The sequence below is a fragment of the Lepidochelys kempii genome, chromosome 20 (genome assembly GCF_965140265.1).
Source record: "Lepidochelys kempii isolate rLepKem1 chromosome 20, rLepKem1.hap2, whole genome shotgun sequence".
In the NCBI taxonomy this organism is placed as follows: domain Eukaryota; kingdom Metazoa; phylum Chordata; order Testudines; family Cheloniidae; genus Lepidochelys; species Lepidochelys kempii.
The window spans coordinates 15,113,125-15,123,349 of NC_133275.1; positions in this window are offsets into that span (position 1 = coordinate 15,113,125).

Genomic DNA, 10,225 nt, shown 5'->3' on the forward strand with positions numbered 1-10,225 from the left:
CAGCCCCAACCCCCAGGAGCTGGGTCAGTGTCATTATCCCCGTATGACTGAGGCACGGAGGGGGTGGGGTGGGGGGAATTGCCCTCAGTCACACAGGGAGTCAGCTGCAAAGCCAGGAGGAGTCCTGACTCTCCATCTCCTGATCTAAACAGTAGACAACCCTCCCTCACAGATCCAGGAATAGAACCCAGGAGTGCTGACTCCCACCCCCAGCCCCCCCACTCATACCCACTAGACCTCGAAGTGTAACTTACGAATGCAGATTTTTTTTTGGTTACCTAACCTACTTCTTATTCTGCCAATCGCTCAGACAAACAAGTTTGTTTACACTGACGGGAGATACTGCTGCCTGCTTCTTAGTTACAATGTCACCTGAAAGTGAGAATGCATGGAACTTTTGTAGCCAGCGTTGCAAGGTATTTACATGCTAAATATGCTAAATATTCATATTCCCCTTCATGCTTCAGCCACCATTCCAGAGGACATGCTTCCATGCTTATGATGCTCATTAAAAAAATAATGCATCAATTACATTTGTGACTGGACTCCTTGGGGGGAGAATTGTATGTTTCCTACTCTGTTTTACCCACATTCTGCACATATTTCATGTTATAGCAGTCTCGGGTGATGATCCAGCACATGTTCGTTTTAAGAACATTTTCACTGCAGATTTGACAAAACGCAAAGAAGGTACTGATGTGAGGTTTCTAAAAATAGCTATAGCACTCGACCCAAGGTTTAAAAATCTGAAGTGCCTTCCAAAATCTGAGAGGGACAAGGTATGGAGCATGCTTTTAGAAGCCTTAAAAGAGCAACACTCTGATACGGAAACTACAGAACCCAAACCACCGAAAAAGAAAATCAACCTCCTGGTGGCATCTGACTCAGATGATGAAAATGAACATGCGTCAGTCCACGCTGCTTTGGATTGTTATCAAAAGCAGAGCCCATCATCAGCATGGAAGCATGTCCTCTGGAATGGTGATTGCAGCATGAAGGGACATATGAATCTTTAGCATATCTGGCACGAAAATATCTTTCAACGCCAGCGACAACAGTGCCCTGCGATCGCCTGTTCTCACTTTCGGGTGTCATTGTAAACAAGAAGCAGGCAGCATTATTTTCTGCAAATTGTAACCAAACTTGTTTGTCTGAGCGATTGGCTGACCAAGAAGTAGGACTGAGTGGACTTGTAAGCTCTAAAGTTTTACATTGTTTTATTTTTGAATGCAGTTTATATATATATATATATATATATATATATATATATATATATATATATATATATATATATATATATAATGCTACATTTGTAAGCTCAACTTTCATGGTAAAGAGACTGCACTACAGTACTTGTATGAGGTGAATTGAAAAATAATTTTTTGTTTGTTTTTTACAGTGCAATTATTTGTAATTAAAAATAAATATACAGTGAGCACTGTACACTCTTTATTCTGTGTTGTAATTGAAATTAATAGATTTGAAAATGTAGTAAACATCCAAAAATATTTAAAAGAAATGGTATTCTATTGTTGTTTAACAGCACAATTAATTACGTAATTCCTTTTTGAATCGCACGGTTAATTTTTTGAATCGCGCAGTTAATCGCAATTAATTTTTTTAATTGCTTGACAGCCCTAATTTTAATATGGCTAATGTAAACGTATACATCCAGGAACAAAACCTGTAGGCCTTAGTTAGAGGATGGGGGACTCTATCCTGGGAAGCAGTGACTATGAAAAAGATTTGGGGGTGGAAGTGAATAAGCAGCTGAACATGAGCTCCAAGTGTGATACAGTGATCAAAATAGCTCGAGTGATCCTGGGATGCATAAATAGGGGAATTTTGAGTAGGAGTAAAGAGGTTACTGTACCTCAATAGTGGCACCGGTGTGATCCCTACTGTGTCCAGTTGCGGTATCCACAATTCAAAAAGGATGTTAATAAATTGGAGGGTTCAGAAAAGAGCCACAAGCGTGATTAAAGGACTGGAAAACATGACTTATAGTGATACAGGCAAGGAGCTCAATCTATTTATCTTAACAAAGAGAAGGTTAAGGGGTGATTTGATTACAGTCTCCAAGTACCTACATGGGGAACAAATATTTAATAATGGGCTCTTCAATCTACCGGCGATTGGTATAACATGGAAGTTGAAGCTAAACAAATTCAGACTGCAAAAAGGTGTAAATGATTGACAGTGAGGGTAATTAACCATTGGAATAATTTACCAAGGATTGTGATGGATTCCCCATCACTGACCATTTTAAAATCCAGATTGGGTGTTTTCCTACAAGATCTGCTCTAGGGATTATTTTTGGAAAGCTCTCTGGCCTGTGCTATACAGAAGACCAGACTAGATGATCCCTTCTGTCACTGGAATCTAGGAATCTATGATTTGCCTGATTTTGAGATAAAGATGGAGCCAGTAGCCCTGGGGATGATGGAGAAAGGAAGGGAGAATTGAGGCTGTGCAGCTCAAGCCAACAACCCTAATCCGATGACTGCTTCATCTTGAGCAGATACTTTTGAATAACAAATTCCCTTCCAAACTGAGGTGGCACCCCCTCTTCTCTCCCCCAGCTGTTACACTGGAAAGGGCCCAGGATGTCTGGCTGCGACAGGCCCGAGGATCGCAGCCCTTCAACAGCTGCGCCAGGACCGGGGCTTGCAGCCCTTCAGCCTCTAGGCTGGGCCCGGGACACGCAGCCCTTCACCCTCTAGGCTGGGCCCGGGGCTCGCAACCCTTCAGCCTCTAGGCTGGGCCCAGGGCTCGCAGCCCTTCAGCATCTGTGCCAGGCCTGGGGCTCGCAGCCCTTCAGCATTTCCACCTGCCTGCAACTCACAGCCCTTCTGCTCAGCACTTTGGGACTCAGCTCCAGCCACTGAAAAGTTGGAATTCTTTTTTAAGCAGAAAGTGGATTTGTGCCCATGACTCAAAAGTTGCAGGACAGATTCTGTCCCAGCCTGGCCCCGAGCACAGATTCCCCTGGGATTTGGCTGAGATGGGAGAGGAGGAACATCAAGGTCTGAGGGGATCTGGAGAGCAGCGCAGGACAGGGGTTGAGAGAGATGCTCTCTCTCAGCTTTGCTGCCAGGACTCTGAGTTGTCTGTAGCTCATATCTGGAGGCTGGGCACTGCCTGACTGCGGGACAGGCTGATGGCACTGCTCTACTCACCCGAGACAGGCTGTGTTCTTGGAGCAGGGCTCTTCCCTGCACAGGTTCAGACCCTGCCTCACAGTGTCCTTACCTTTCCTGAGTTGGCGTTTATATTCCCTAGCCCTGGGCATGTTTCACTGGCCCTCATTTTCCCTAATAAGGGAGGGGTTTGCTCCTTCCTCTCTTCCCGAAGCCCTGAGGATCATCCAGCCCTGCTGAGCTCTCGATGGTTCCCTTGGCCTTGGCCTCACAGCCTATCACATTTCCCACTTCTGGTTTGGAAGAAACGTGCCTGCGAACATACAGCCGGCCTGGGCTTGGCGAGATGCCGGGTGAGGCCAGTGCAGCGTCTCAGGAAGGGCCATTTTCCAGTTACATAATTTCACAGAATTTAATGGGACATTGGACCATCAAGTCTGACTTCCTGTATAACACAGGCTAGACAGTCCTTCCACCCTGACACCCCTTCCACCTGGACACCTCAACACCCCAATGGTAGGGAATCTACAAGTTTAAAAATATTGACAAAGTTTAAAAGCTTCAACTCTTCTCCAGGCTGCTCCTTCCCATAGCAAGAGCCTCACAGAGAGCCTCAAAAGAGAGAGAGAGAGAGAGAGAGAGAGAGAGAGAGTGTGAGTCAGGAATGACAACAATACTGGCGGGGAAGGTACTACATTTATAAACAGCAGGTCCTGCTGTAATGTCACATGCTATGCTTGAGTTATGTCAAGGTTACAGAAGATGACGACCATGTTTTCAGAGTCAGAAGCCCAGGCATCAAATAGAAGGGTTGAGCCACTGGCTAGACCAGTACAGTTAAAGTGAGGCACCCTCGTGTTGAGGCAGTTATGCTGGTATAGGAGTTCTAGTCCTGGGATCGCTATTCCTATAGGAGAAGCGGAATAAGCTCCACGGGTATAAAGATGTAGAACTGCAACCACACTAGGCCCTGGTCCACACTAGGAGTTGAGGTCGAATTTAGCAGCGTTAAATCGATTTAACCCTGCACCCGTCCACATGATGAAGCCCTTTTTTTCGACTTAAAGGGCTCTTAAAATCGATTTCCGTACTCCACCCCCGACAAGGGCATTAGCGCTTAAATCGGCCTTGCTGGGTCGAATTTGGGGTACAATGGACGCAATTAGACGGTATTGGCCTCAGGGAGCTAAAGAGCTCCAGCATGGACCGAACGGGAGGTACGGGATCTGATCGCTGTATGGGGAGAGGAATCCGTGCTATCAGGACTCCATTCCAGTTTTCAAAATGCCAAACCATTTGTCAAAATCTCCCAGGGCATGAAGGACAGAGGCCATAACAGGGACCCGAAGCAATGCTGCATGAAACTTAAGGAGCTGAGGCAAGCCTACCAGGAAACCAGAGAGGCAAACGGCCGCTCCGGTTCGGAGCCCCAAACATGCCACTTCTATGACGAGCTGCATGCCATTTTAGGGGGTTCAGCCACCACTACCCCAGCCATGTTGTTTGACTCCTTCAATGGAGATGGAGGCAATACAGAAGCAGGTTTTGGGGACCAGGAAGATGATGATGATGAAGTTACAGATAGCTCACAGCAAGCAAGTGGAGAAACCGGTTTTCCCGACAGCCAGGAACTGTTTCTCACCCTGGACCTGGAGCCAATACCCCCCGAACCCACCCAAGGCTGCCTCCCGGACCCACCAGGCGGAGAAGAGACCTCTGGTGAGTGTACCTTTTAAAATACCACATGGTTTAAAAGCAAGCATGTGTAATGATTAATTTGCCCTGGCATTTGCGGCTCTCCTGGATGTACTCCCAAAGCCTTTGCAAAAGGTTTCTGGGGAGGGCAGCCTTATTCTCTCCACCATGGTAGGACACTTTACCAGACCAGGCCAGTAGCACATACTCAGAAATCATTGTAGAACAAAGCATTGCAGTGTATGTTTGCTAACATTCAAACAACATCCGTTCTTTATCTCTCTGTGTTATCCTCAGGAGAGTGATATCATTCATGGTCACCTGGTTGAAATAGGGTGCTTTTCTTAAGGGGACATTCAGAGGTGCCCGTTCCTGCTGGGCTGTTTGCCTATGGCTGAACAGAAATGTTCCCCGCGGGGAGGGGGAAGGGTCTAGCCACGTGGTGGGGGGAGGCAAAATGCAACCTTGGAATGAAAGCACATGTGCTGTGTATGTAATGTTAACAGCAAGGTTTACCGTGAAAGAGTGTAGCCATTGTTGTAGAAAATGTGTCTTTTTAAATACCACTGTCTCTTTTTTTTTTCTCCACCAGCTGCATGTGTTTCAAGGATCACAGGATCTTCTGCTTCCCAGAGGCTAGTGAAGATTAGAAGGCGAAAAAAATGCACTCGTGATTAAATGTTCTCTGAGCTCATGCTATCCTCCCACACTGACAAAGCACAGACGAATGCGTGGAGGCAGACAATGTCAGAGTGCAGGAAAGCACAATATGACCGGGAGGAGAGGTGGTGGGCTGAAGAGAGTAAGTGGCGGGCTGAAGAGAGGGCTGAAGCTGAAAGGTGGCGGCAGCGTCATGAGAGGAGGCAGGATTCAATGCTGAGGCTGCTGGAGGATCAAACCAATATGCTCCAGCATATGGTTGAGCTACAGGAAAGGCAGCAGGAGCACAGACCGCCGCTACAGCCCCTGTGTAACCAACCGCCCTCCTCCCCAAGTTCCATAGCCTGCTCACCCAGACGCCCAAGAAGGCAGTGGGGGGGGCCTCCGGCCACCCAGCCACTCCACCCCAGAGGATTGCCCAAGCAACAGAAGGCTGGCATTCAATAGGTTTTAAAGTTTTAAACTTTTAAAGTGCTGTGTAGCCTTGTCCTTCTCTCCTCCACCACCACTCCTGGTGCTTCTCTCCTCCACCACCCCTCCTGGGCTACCTTGGTAGTTATCCCCCTATTTGTGTGATGAATGAATAAAGAATGCAAGAATGTGAAGCAAGGATGACTCTATTGCCTCTGCAAGTGGTGATCGAAGGGAGGAGGGGAGGGTGGTTAGCTTACAGGGAAATAGAGTGAACCAAGGGGCGGGGGGTTTCATCAGGGAGAAACAAACAGAACTTTCACACCGTAGCCTGTCCAGTCATGAAACTGGTTTTCAAAGCTTCTCTGATGCGCACCGCGCCCTCCTGTGCTCTTCTAACCGCCCTGGTGTCTGGCTGTGCATAACCAGCAGCCAGGCGATTTGCCTCAATCTCCCACCCCGCCATAAACGTCTCCCCCTTACTCTCATAGAGATTGTGGAGCACACAGCAAGCAGTAATAACAGTGGGAATACTGGTTTTGCTGAGGTCTAACCGAGTCAGTAAACCGCACCAGCACGCTTTTCAATGTCCAAATGCACATTCTACCACCAGTCTGCACTTGCTCAGCCTGTAGTTGAACAGCTCCTGACTACTGTCCAGGCTGCCTGTGTACGGCTTCATGAGCCATGGCATTAAGGGGTAGGCTGGGTCCCCAAGGATAACTATAGGCATTTCAACATCCCCAACAGTTATTTTCTGGTCTGGGAATAAAGTCCCTTCCTGCAGCTTTTGAAACAGACCAGAGTTCCTGAAGATGCGAGTGTCGTGTACCTTTCCCGGCCATCCCACGTTGATGTTGGTGAAACGTCCCTTGTGATCCACCAGTGCTTGCACCACTATCGAAAAGTACCCCTTGTGGTTTATGTACTCGCCGGCTTCGTGCTCTGGTGCCAAGATAGGGATATGGGTTCCGTCTACGGCCCCACCACAGTTAGGGAATCCCATTGCAGCAAAGCCATCCACTATGACCTGCACATTTCCCAGGGTCACTACCCTTGATATCAGCAGATCTTTGATTGCGTTGGCTACTTGCATCACAGCAGCCCCCACAGTAGATTTGCCCACTCCAAATTGATTCCCGACCGACTGGTAGCTGTATGGCATTGCAAGCTTCCACAGGGCTATTGCCACTTGCTTCTCAACTGTGAGGGCTGCTCTCATCTTGGTATTCTTGTGCCTCAGGGCAGGGGAAAGCAAGTCACAAAGTTCCATGAAAGTGCCCTTACGCATGCGAAAGTTTTGCAACCCCTGGGAATCGTCCCAGACCTGCAACACTATGCGGTCCCACCAGTCTGTGCTTCTTTCCCAGGCCCAGAATCGGCATTCCATCGCATGAACCTGCCCCATTAGCACCATGATGCCCACATTGTCAGGGCCCGTACTTTGAGAGAAGTTTGTGTCCATGTCCTCATCACTCACGTCACCGCGCTGACGTCGCCTACTCACCTGGTATCGCGTTGCCAGGTTCTGGTGCTGCATATACTGCTGGATAAGGTGTGTGGTGTTTAATGTGCTCCTAATTGCCAAAGTGATCTGAGCGGGCTCTATGCTTGCCGTGGTATGGCGTCTGCACAGGTAACTCAAGAAAAAAGGCGCAAAACGATTGTCTGCCCTTACTTTCCCGGAGGGAGGGAGGGAACGGGGGCCTGACGATATGTACCCAGAACCACCCGCGACAATATTTTAGCCCCATCAGGCACTGGGATTTCTACCCAGAATTCAAATGGGCGGCAGAGACTGCGGGAACTGTGGGATAGCCACCCACAGTGCAATGCTCCGGAAGTCGACGGTTGCCTCGGTACTGTGGACACATTCCACCGACTACATGCACTTAGAGCATTTGTGTGGGGACACACACAATCAACTGTATAAAAACGCTTTCTACAAAACCGACTTCTATAAATTCGACCTAATTTTGTAGTGTAGACGTACCCTTAGAGACTAACCAATTTATTTGAGCATAAGCTTTCGTGAGCTACAGCTCACTTCATCGGATGCATTCACTGGAAAATACAGTCAGGAGATTTATATACACACAGAACATGAAAAAATGGGTGTTATCATACACACTGTAAGGAGAGTGATCACTTAAGATGAGCTATTACCAGCAGGAGAGCGGGGGGAGAAAACCTTTTGTAGTGATAATCAAGGTGGGCCATTTCCAGCAGTTAACAGGAACGTCTGAGGAGCAGTGTGGGGTGGGGGAAGACAGTGGCAAGAAGATTTTGAATGGCCCCTAACTTTGGGTGCCCACGTTGAGACACCTGGGGCCTAGAGTTCAGAGGTGCTAAATACCCGCAGCTCCCAGGGGGGCTTGTGGGCACTTAGGGTGTGTCTACACTGCAGTTATGTGCCCACGGCTGGCCCGGGCCAGCTGACTCCGGCTAACAGGGCTCGAGCTGAGCAGCTGTTTATTTGTGGTGCAGACGTTCTGGCTTCGGCTGCAGCCCGAGCTCTGGGAACCTCCCACCTCGCATCGTCCTAGAGTCGAAGCGCCAGCCTGAGCCCCAAAGGCTACACCGCAGTTAAACAGCCCCTTAGCCCGAGTCCCGGGAGCTGGAGTCAGCTGGCCTGGGCCAGCTGCAGGTGTGTAATTGAAAATGAGCCCCCAGCTGTCTCTGGGTGGGCACCAAAACCTGAAGCATCCAGTGCTGGCCATTTACTCCCTACTGAATCCCTGGACCTGAACTCCATGGGCGAAGCCACCTTGCCTGGCCTGCGTTTGGCTCTAGGCTACATCTACTGGGAGCTTAGCAGGTCCTCTAGATTTGATGTATCGTGAGGGCAGCACCTGGCTCTGGGAAGGCTCAGTAATTGGATGAGTCTGTTCAATTCCACGGAACTGCTTCTAGCCAGGTTGCCGCTTGCGTTTTGCTTGGGTCTGTAAAAGAAAACAAAATCAAAGTGGCTGGTGGAAGCAGCACAATGAACATTTAAAAAGAATCAGTGGCAGAGCTAATAGCGGGCCAGGGGACAACTGCCCCCCTCACCAGCCATTAGGTATACGTGTGGTGCCTTTTCAAGCCAATAGGTAGAACTGAAGGTGGAACCACCAATGACCTGGATATGATATAAGCTGGATATGAGTCAGCAGTGTGCCCTTGTTGCCAAGAAGGCCAATGGCATTTTGGGATGTATAAGTAGGGGCATAGCGAGCAGATCGAGGGACGTGATCGTTCCCCTCTATTCGACATTGGTGAGGCCTCATCTGGAGTACTGTGTCCAGTTTTGGGCCCCACACTACAAGAAGGATGTGGATAAATTGGAGAGAGTCCAGCGAAGGGCAACAAAAATGATTAGGGGTCTAGAACACATGACTTATGAGGAGAGGCTGAGGGAGCTGGGATTGTTTAGCCTGCAGAAGAGAAGAATGAGGGGGGATTTGATAGCTGCTTTCAACTACCTGAAAGGGGGTTCCAAAGAGGATGGCTCTAGACTGTTCTCAATGGTAGCAGATGACAGAACGAGGAGTAATGGTCTCAAGTTGCAGTGGGGGAGGTTTAGATTGGATATTAGGAAAAACTTTTTCACTAAGAGGGTGGTGAAACAGTGGAACGCGTTACCTAGGGAGGTGGTAGAATCTCCTTCCTTAGAGGTTTTTAAGGTCAGGCTTGACAGAGCCCTGGCTGGGATGATTTAACTGGGAATTGGTCCTGCTTTGAGCAGGGGGTTGGACTAGATGACCTTCTGGGGTCCCTTCCAACCCTGATATTCTATGATTCTATGATTCTATGACCCAGCTGCCTCCTGGTTCCACCACTGCTCAAAATGTAGCTCCGCTGATGCTAAGAATCCAGAGTCTATTGAGCAGGAACATGGGACAGACAGCACCCTTGCTTGGAGAACCCATGCTTTGCAAAATGAGACATGGACTTTCATTCACCCTGCACTGAATTGCAGCCTCTTCTGGAGTGGAGCATAGTACCTGCATAACAACACACGGATTGCTCGCCCAGCACGGAAATGCAGATACCTCTGGGGTGGAGCGCAGCAGCGTATCATAGAACGTGAGGGTTGGAAGGGACCTCAGGAGATCATCTAGTCCAACCCCCTGCTCAAAGCAGGGCCAATCCCCAATTTTTGCCCCAGATCCCTAAATGGCTCCCCCTCAAGGATTGAACTCACAACCCTAGGTTTAGCAGGTCAATGCTCAAACCACTGAGCTATCCCTCCCCCCCCACAACACAATACAGGGATCACTCACCTGGCATTGAAATGCAGACAGCTCTGGATGGAGCATAGCAGATGTGCAACAGCA